Source organism: Crassostrea angulata, chromosome 4, assembly GCF_025612915.1.
Source record: "Crassostrea angulata isolate pt1a10 chromosome 4, ASM2561291v2, whole genome shotgun sequence".
Taxonomy (NCBI): Eukaryota; Metazoa; Mollusca; class Bivalvia; order Ostreida; family Ostreidae; genus Magallana; species Magallana angulata.
The window spans coordinates 16789414-16799817 of record NC_069114.1 but is presented as its reverse complement, the minus strand read 5'-3'; positions in this window follow the sequence as shown (position 1 = coordinate 16799817).

Sequence of the window (10404 nt, the reverse complement as noted above, 5' to 3'; positions counted from 1 at the left end):
GTGCTTATTTCTATTGTTTTCAATTCTTATTTATATTGTGTTATAAACCATTGTCGGGAGAGAGGAATTAGGTTTCGGATTGTTCGGGTGTAGTTTTTGGATTCCCAGAAATCACCCATACCGGATATATAGAAACACCTTATTTTCCCCGGTGATAGTATTATCGGCGTTTGTTGATGCTCTTGGAAAACTCGCTCGGTTGCTGGTACACAGGATCCAACTCCTACAAAGTATATGTAGCAGTCCCGGGTAAAATACCCTTAGGATATCTCCACCAAACTATCACCGGGAAAAATATGGTGTTTCTATATATCCGGCGTTACGTGTATTAACTGTACCCCCCTAACCTTTTCGTTCTTCAGTTATTGAGTAAAAAGGGGGTTTTTTTTGGTCTCAGACACAAAATAAATGCGTAATTGTATAATTCGAAACGGGTGGGTTGGGAGAATGGTTGAGCACACCTGTGACATTTTTGCACTTTTTTTTTAATAATCTTATCTTAAGATACATGTGTTTTTTATTTAAATTGGCTTGATTAAATAACACGCATAGATGCTGAACATTGCGGTGTATCAATCAAAACATCAAATAATCTCTGTAGACACGAAAAAAATATATCGTTTTGTAAAATCTAGAGAAATAATTTTTAAATTATTTTTAATATCCATTATTACGACATAAATCAAAGTTAACAAGGTATCGTGTCATTTATATTGTCATTTTTGAAATTTTATTCTATTATTATTTTTTTGTTAAGGTTGTTCTTGATAACATCAAGCAGACGATAAGTATGGTGAAAACAAAATTGTCGTTGCTTCCATTGTGTAACATATACGTGAATACTGCTTCTGAGTCTCTAGCGCCAAAATGAAAAAAAAAAAATGTCCACCATAATACCAAGCAGACGATAAGAATTGTGAGAAAAACGTCTAGCTAGTTCATTATAATGAAAATGTGTACTACAAATACATGTATACGAACATGTTTATTTATTCTTAGCCTCAAAGTGGCAAAAAAAAAGTCCAACTGATGTCATTTTCATTACAAGCGTATTTTGCGGTTTAAACATTTTATAAAAGTCGTTTAAATTTGTTTACCATGTTTTGTGAACATGATATAGGAATATAGTTTTTGTTTACGTTAAAGTAAAAAACATAGCTTAAATTAAGACACATGTCTTTCATCATTCAAGCCAATTTTAGTGTCCCATTCACTTATTTTTTTCCTTTTTTTTTCTTGGCTCTTTATTTTCTTCCGCAATATTAAGATAGTTTTGAAAATTGATATATCTTCATTTGTTCGCACATCATCAGCAAGTTGCGGGTCAGGATTAAGTTACTAATAATTGCCCCCCCCCCCCTTTTTTATTTTTTTGCTTGCGTGTCAGGATTTTTGTCCCAGTTCCCCTTTCGAATTCTTGACTGAAAAACGATACTACCGTGCCCGGTCGACCACACATCTAATAACTCGGCTATGTAGTATGACCCGGGCCTATTAAGCCACGGAGAGGTTTTTCTCTTAATTAGAATGAATAATAAACTGAGACCAGGTGAGAAACACTTAGCGGAAGGTGTGTGTGGTGGATTTTTTTTTAATTTGACTACATATCGTGTTCATCTTTTCTTGCGCGAATTTCGACACATAAAAAAAGCACTTTGACAGAAACCGAAGAACCGTAAGTTCAACGATCTTCACCGCGTTTCAAAACGACCTTCGAATCATGTTGTAAATTCTAAATGTAAATACAACGTTACATTGTAACGGTTTTCGCCTGCTTTAGATTAATTATTCATTAAAATATATGACATTCATATATGTACATGTAATACATTCGTGCACATACACTTTTGTTCGTTTATGATCACTGGCAGATTTAGAAGGTGGCCCGCCCCCACTCCCAACCCCATTTGTTATCAAATTAGGCCCCCATCAGGGTTTTAATTGTCCTGGACCCACTGGTGGCGGTTTGAGGCCCCTTTCAACAAATCCTGGATCCGCCACTGATGATGCATACTCAATCTCCAACAAACTCATGCATGCTTGTATATTTTATTCATTAACAAAAATAAATAAAAGTTAAACTAGCACATCACATAAATTACTATTTAAATAGTATTTAAACTACTATTTACGATTTAAATACATGTACATGCAGTACCCGAGTACTGTATTTGATTATTAATAAATGTTTGAGTGATATAGGCATAAGAAAGCTGTTTTCACTATAAATTTAATAATATATATTCAAATCTGTTAGCTGATGGTTTACAACATCAACATTTTAACTATGTACATGTGTGTCTCTTTTATTTAATAAGACGTTAAATAATTAAGTTATAGATATTAATATCTAGCTACATCAAGCCCCTGAAAAGAGAAATAACTCACACATAATTTCTTGATGAAATTAGCAATTTAAAAAAGAAACTTACTTCTGCCAAATTTTTCACTGCGACGGTGGTATGCTTATGCAATGCGATTTAAGGTGCCTCACTACACCTTGAAATACATGTAGTCTTTCAAATCAGCAGAAATTACTTGATTATGATAGAAATCATGATGGATAGAAAGTATATAAATTATGTCAAATAGGCGAAAAATGTGCTAATCTAAATAAATCAAAGTATTGAAGTACTGACGGGAGTTGATTTTATATTATCGATTATTATTCATTTTTAAAACAACGATATGTTATTTTGGTTGGCAAATAGTTTATAATCTTTATTTGAATTACGCACATTTCTATAATATGGATTTTCGGACTTTTCCGACTAGTCTCGCTTATCCCAGACTACTTGCTCGCACGAGCAAGTCTCGAGAGCGAGAGTCTGGGATAAGCGAGACTATTTTCCGACAAGAATTTCGAAAAAATCTCTTATGAATCATGTTGTGTAATATTTGAAAATAGAATTGATTTCATCAAACTATGTATCGGTATTCGAAATATTTCAAAAAGTGTATGGATCCAACCAATAATGAACTCTAGTCTCGTTCAACCAGATGCTCGGCTGTCACCGTTCCGACAAGTAAGAGATACAAGGTCACGTGATAGCTTGATGATGCGACCTCTAAATATACTAGTAGACTGACTCTCTGCTTGTCGGATATGTACGGAGACAGCCGATGGTTGAACGAGACTATATTGAACTCTGGCGTAGGAATTTATACGACTGCAAAAAACTTCTAAATTGTTCGTACTATTTAAAATCTGACTATTTCTTAGGTATTTATAAATAAGTTTCCTTTTAAAAAAAATGCTTCAGCGTACATTACATCGAATTTATCGATAATTTTCAAGAACTAACTCTTGTCAGCGGTGATGATTTGTGCTTAGGTCCAAACACAGTTTCAATTTCGGTTTGCCAGAGTAACTGCATAGGAGAGTTGATTAAAATCAACTTCCAAAAATGATATTTTAAAAAATTTCATTCATTAAACATGAACAAAAGCCCCAGACGGATTCGAACTCATGACCTGCGGTTCACAAGCCTGATACTTTTTAGCTCACCGAGACGAAGTCAGGGGGAGCTTATGCTATACCCTCGGCGTCGGCGTCCGGACCTGGTTAAAGTTTTTGTTGCAGGTCCTGTATCATAAGCTATTACTTGTCCTATCTTCACCAAACTCGCATGGATGATGCATCTGGACCTACTTATGGACTTGAAAGACTTGGATGCTGAATCTGAGTCCTTAATTTTAGATGCTGGAGGAGGTTAAGGTTGTTGGACCAGGTTAAAGTTTTTGTTGCAGGTGCCCTTTGATAGCAATATCTAAGTTACTGCAGGTCCGTTATTCACCAAACTTGCATGGATGGTGTGTCTTATGATACTGATGCACCAAACAGGCTTAAGTGCTGAATCTGAGCTATAGGTTTCGGATGCTGGAGGAGGTTAAGGTTTTTGGAGCAGGTTAAAGTTTTTGTTGCAGGTGCCCTTTGATATTAATATCTAAGTTACTACAGGTCAGTACTTCACCAAACTTGCATGGATGGTGTGTTTTATGATACTTATGCACCAGACAGGCTTGAGTGCTGAATCGGAGCTATAGGTTTCGGATGCTGGAGGAGGTTAAGGTTTTTGGAGCAGGTTAAAGTTTTTGTTGCAGGTGCCCTTTGATATTAATATCTAAGTTACTACAGGTCAGTACTTCACCAAACTTGCATGGATGGTGTGTTTTATGATACTTATGCACCAGACAGGCTTGAGTGCTGAATCGGAGCTATAGGTTTCGGATGCTGGAGGAGGTTAAGGTTTTTGGAGCAGGTTAAAGTTTTTGTTGCAGGTGCCCGTTGATAGCAATATCTAAGTTACTACAGGTCCGTACTTCACCAAACTTGCATGGATGGTGTGTCTTATGATACTTATGCACCAGACAGGCTTGAGTGCTGAATCTGAGCTATAGGTTTTGGATGCTGGAGGAGGTTAAGGTTTTTAGAGCTGGTTAAAGTTTTTGAAACAGGTGCCCTCTGATGATTATATCTTAGTTATTACTTGTCCTAACTTCACCAGACTTCCATGAATGGTCCGTCTTATGATACTGATGCACCTGACAGGCTTGAATGCTGAGTCTGAGCCATAGGTTTCAGATGCTGGATATGGTTTTTTAAAACAGGTCACATGTTTAATAGATAATAGTACTATTTCAAACTTGCATAGTTGATTAAACTGTAATATGAATGAATCACAGAGGAAGCTTCAGATGCAGAGCTTGATCTCCATTATCAAGGATGCTAAAAAATATAACTTAGTTATTACAGGTCCTAACTTCACCAAACTTGAATGGATGGTGTGTCTTATGATACAGATGCACCTGACAGGCATGGATGTTGAATCTGAGCCAAAGGTTGCGGATGCTGGAGCAGGTTAAGGTTTTAATTGCTAGTGTCCTCTGAATGATGATATCTTAGTTATTATTGGTCTGAACTTCACCAAACTAGCATGGAGATGCGTCTTATGTATACTGATGCACCTGACAGGCTTGAATGCTGAATCTGAGCCATAGGTTTCGGATGCTGGATGAGGTTTAGTTTTTTTGGAACAGGTCACATTTTTATAGATGATAGCTTGCATAGTTGATTGAACTATATTATAAATGAAACACAGAGGTTGCTTCAGATGCAGAGCCTGATCTCCATTATCAAGGATGCTAAAGAAATCTTCTCACTCAAACGTGCTCAATAGATAGATGTGTTTGTTGATAAATGAAACAACATGATTCCTATGATATAGTATTGTATGGTATGAAACAATATTGTTTAATATGATACAATATATTATCATATGTAATATTATAAAAAGTTATATGATACGATATGATATTGTATCAATTTTTTTGATATTTTATGTTATGATATTGTATTATGATATCGTTATGTATAGTATTGTATATTATGATACAATATTGACGTATAATATTATATTGTATTATTAATTTATTATTTTATCACATGATACTATTACATAAGATATTGCAAAATATAACATTGTATCCTATGATACAATATTGTATATATTATAGTATTGTATCATAAGATATTGTATAATATGATATAAGTTTCTGTAATATAGAATAATATGACATGAAATTGTGTAATATGATACTGTAATGTTATATAATATCGTATCATACGATATTATTACTTATTAGGTTAGTTACTGACTCACTACGGAAATATATTGGGTTGATCAATCTCATAGATGGCGAGGCGAAGCCGAGCTGTCTATGAGATTGATCAACCCAATATATTTCCGTAGTGAGTCAGTAACTAACCTAATAAGTGTTTTGTTTTCCCGAGGACTATCAAGCGACATATTTATTCACAAATAGCGATGATCTACGTAAAACCATGTACAAGATGCCTAATATCTCGTCCAATTTAACTCATTTAAACTCTTCAAAATTTTCAATCTCACCTTTCAAATATTCTTTTAAAATCCTTGCTTCACCCATGTTTACTTACAATGTTTTGTTGCTATTCAATTTTAAATGTTTTCTCGCTTTCCTCTGCAGAGATTTGAGCAAATTTCGACGCTGCCATTTTGTTCTGCTCCAGACAAAACAATGTGACGTCAATATTCTAAGGGCAACTACTCTAATTTTAAAGAATTTCAAAGGGCAACTACTCCAAATACTTTAAGAACTTACGGCATGCGGTTTATGTATTAAATACTATGAAATGTCGAAATGAGTAAGCGAAGCGTCGACCAATGACGGCCATATTGCCTAATATTATTTCTCACAGAACAAATATAGAGATATATGAGGCAATCACGTGCCATGTTTATACCAATGAAAATGTGTCATTTCAGTCGGAAGGAAAACAATGTTTAATATGATATTGGTTTATAATATGATATATTATCACATCACATGAAATTGTATTGTATGATATTGTAAAATATATTATTGTATTATATGATACGATATGTATAATATAATATTGTGTTATATAATATTTTACTTTATCACATAATATTTTATCATATGATTAAAAATCATATTATGTATCAAAAATGATACAGTATCATACAATCTCATACTATATTATACAATATAATATCATATGTTTCAATGTTATGATGTAGTATGATATTGTAATATAATACTATATTGTTTTATATATTATGATATTGTATTATGTGATCAAATACAATAACATATAACACAATACAATGTCATATCATACATTACAATATTATATCTCATCATTGTTTATTATGGTATTTTATTGTATTATATGATACATGTTGTAGATATGTTAGGATGCAATATTTAATTTTATATTATTGTATTGATTAACATATGAACATATGATTATCATACAATTTTTTAACAGATGATATACGACATTGTGTCAAAACAGAATCCATGAATATCCAAGATCATAAAGTATGATTTTCATTTAATATGATAAAGGTGGTCTCATAAAGGTGAAGTCTCATAAGGGTGATGTCTCGTCTCGGTGAGCTTTGTAATCTGTGATTACCTATGTTTATTTAAGGAATGAATTCAAAATTTATTTGTTTTATACGATATAAAATGGTTTGGGGCACTTTACGCTTTATAAACCGCGAAGCGGTTTATAAAAAAGCGTAAACTGTTACAAACCATTTTATATCGTATAAAACTTATAAATTTTGAATTCATTGCTTATAATTTAATTTTTTTGTTCTTCATTGTAGATTAAAACGGTCATTTTAACCTTTAAAATGACGTAAAATTGTACAAAATTCAAACGTGTCAGGCGTGTTGATACATTTTAGACGTTAGTCTTACTATGACGTAGGCAACATTCTTTATACGATATAAAATAATTATTTTGGCCAATCAGAAAGCTTGTTACAACCAGAATTAAATTATACTGAACTATGACGATATACATCTGAATCGATTGATACAAACACTTCACAAAACATTTAAATCGCCATCTTGTGACGTAGTGTCTTAAAAAGTATAAGTCTCGGTGTAGTGAAGTACCTTAATGGGGCATGGTCACGATTTTGGTCAAATTCTGTTTTTCTGTTTTTATTATTTGAAATGCTTTAGTAATGCATTTCTATTGATCAAATTGAATTTATGAGTCAGTATTAGAGTTATAAGCAAGATACAGGGCTCAAAATTCTTGGTCATGTAAACAAGGCTCGTGCCCTGTTTTTGTTTACATAGGTTTAATGTACCAGTAAAAAATCTTTATCAAACTGATTTGGCTATCGTCTTATTTATTTGAAGCATAAATAAACAGTTCCTAACATTTAACATAGCCATTTTAGGTCTAAAACATGAATTTTCACGTTAACATTTAAAATGTAAACAAAAGCTTTGTTTACATAGCAAAGAATAGTAAGCTCTGTAACTCGCTTATAACGCAACGAATGACACTCAAATTTTGGTTGCCTATTGAAAATGCCTTACTGAAACATTGTAAACATTAAAATCAAAAAAAATATTTCTGATCAAAATCGTGACCATGCCCCTTTAATAGAAGAACTCTGTATATATAATGTACATGTAGGAAACCCTCAAAATGAAAACATTTAACATATAATTTTTATTCTTTACAAAGTAACAGTTAAACAGTTTATAGCTATACAAATTATGACTAAAAATTTCAGGTCTATGAGATAGCTAATAAAATTCGTTGAGAATATGAACTTACCAAAATGGCCTTAACAAACTAATGGCATATTTTGAAGCCACGGACAATCTTCTCTTTCCAATGTCTTTTCCACAACAACACATGACGAGGACAGGGATAAAACATTTGTCCTGGGACTTTGGATTTGTCCTACATAATGACACTGACTTATGAACCCCGTGAATTTCGTTTGAACCACACTTTCAAGATGTTTCTCGCAATTGTTTTATTTGGTTTGCAATTCTTAGATGAATTTCTCTGCCTACCTTTATATTTCGTAGTTAAAACAAATCGTATCTCTTTGCTTCCATTTTCCAGATTGTAGAAATCCCTACAGTGGATCACTGCAGTTGTGCAGAAATCCTTGCAACTGGTCATTTTGGTCATGCGTTATGAAATAACTGATTTCCTATTACTTTCTACAAAGGTCGCGTCTCTAGTTTTCAAAACAATTACTTTTACAGAAAATTTAGACTGTCAGACTGAAAAGTTTTGCACTAACTGGGATTGTTCCTTTACATCCCCATGGACGACTTTTTGTGATCAGACGTGATCGACACCCTTAAATTGGAAGTCCTTTGCACCGATACCATATAATTGTAAACTTTCCAAAAGCTTTTGCCATTATACCTCATAGAAAGTCCCTAAATGAACAAACAGACCTATTGTTCCATATAAGGGCCAAAATGCACGATCCTCTCCCAAACCAAGGCCAAAAACATACGATCCTCTCCCAAACTGAGGCCAAAATGTATGATCCTCTCCCAAACCATGGCCAAAACATACGATCCTCTCCCAAACCAAGGCCAAAATGCACGATCATCTCCCAAACCAAGGCCAAAATATACGATCCTCTCCCAAACCAAGGCCAAAATGCACGATCCTCTCCCAAACCAAGGCCAACATGCACGATCCTCTCCCAAACCACGGGCGTGTAGGAGGGAGCTATGCAATCAGGACGGTGGCCTGAGACAATGAATCAGTTCATAAGTGCAGGAGGACTCGCATTATTTCTTCAGAAATTGGATTAAAACTTGAAGAATGGTGACGGTCGGAAAAAGTATCTTTAACAATTGTTGCATATCAGTAGAATAAGTTCACATTAATTTGCTAATTTTAGGACTTGCCTTTACCTTTGATATGTATTTTTCTTAATGAATAAAAGTTTCAAAGGGATATACTGTTACATTAAATGGCAAATTGGCAAAATTTTAAATTGAAGCGAGAAAGTTCGTTTAAAAAAATTATAGATAGATTTTTTTAAAGTTTTATTTCCCTTTGTCATCAAATTTTTTATATGTGTCATCCTTTTCATACTCGGCTGAACAGATGTAAACATATTAAACAAGAATATCTGGTAAAACAACTTTAAAAAAAACTGAATAATATGAAGCTTCCTGTCAGTTTTAAAAAAACCAATCTTAAAACAAAAACTAAATTGAGCCCACTAGGCCTGTACTTATAGTATAATTATTTTAAAAGTGATTTATATCCATGACACAAGTATAATATACTCTAAAGTATACATGTATATTCTTTCGTGAAAACGAGGGAGGAAGTTATCTGTATCAATCACTTGACGAGTTTGACCCATCATGTGACGTTTATAAAGACTATGATAAGGAAGAACATGTACTTTAAAATCATAAGTAATTTTTGCCATTAAGTGTCTAATTGTATTGCTTTTCCTCTAGATCTATGAAGGTTGACATCATTGAGACGGTGACTATCTCAAAGGGCCACACTTTCATAAAAAGCATTATTTAGAAGACTTGCTTTGACTTTTATTTGACCCTCAGATTATTGAAGTTCAAACTAAACAGCATTGTCGGAAACCAACGGTTATTGACGCGTAATTAACCGTGGGTTTCCGACGATGACTACACAGTTGTTTGCTTATATATAGAACCATTTTAACATGAGCTTGGACTTTAGGTAGTTTGTGTCAAACAGCAATGTGACGTAGGCCTGTCTATTTCATTGCTGGCCACTCAGCTATCAGAATGGCTCTTTGAAAGCAACAAGATTTGTCTGGCTTTCGAGCTAAGACTATGCAATCGGTACATACATTTCGCTTGAAATCAGCGTCATTTAAAACTTGTTTTGGCGCAAGAAACAGTGTTACGTCCAATTAAAGTCAAAGGCCTTGTTAAAATGGATCTATTATTATTGTAACGAATAAAATATTCAAGCTACATGTACCTCTAGGATGTCAACGAATTTAATCAATAAATTATGGGTTATGCGAAAGGTTTCGAGTTTTTATGTGC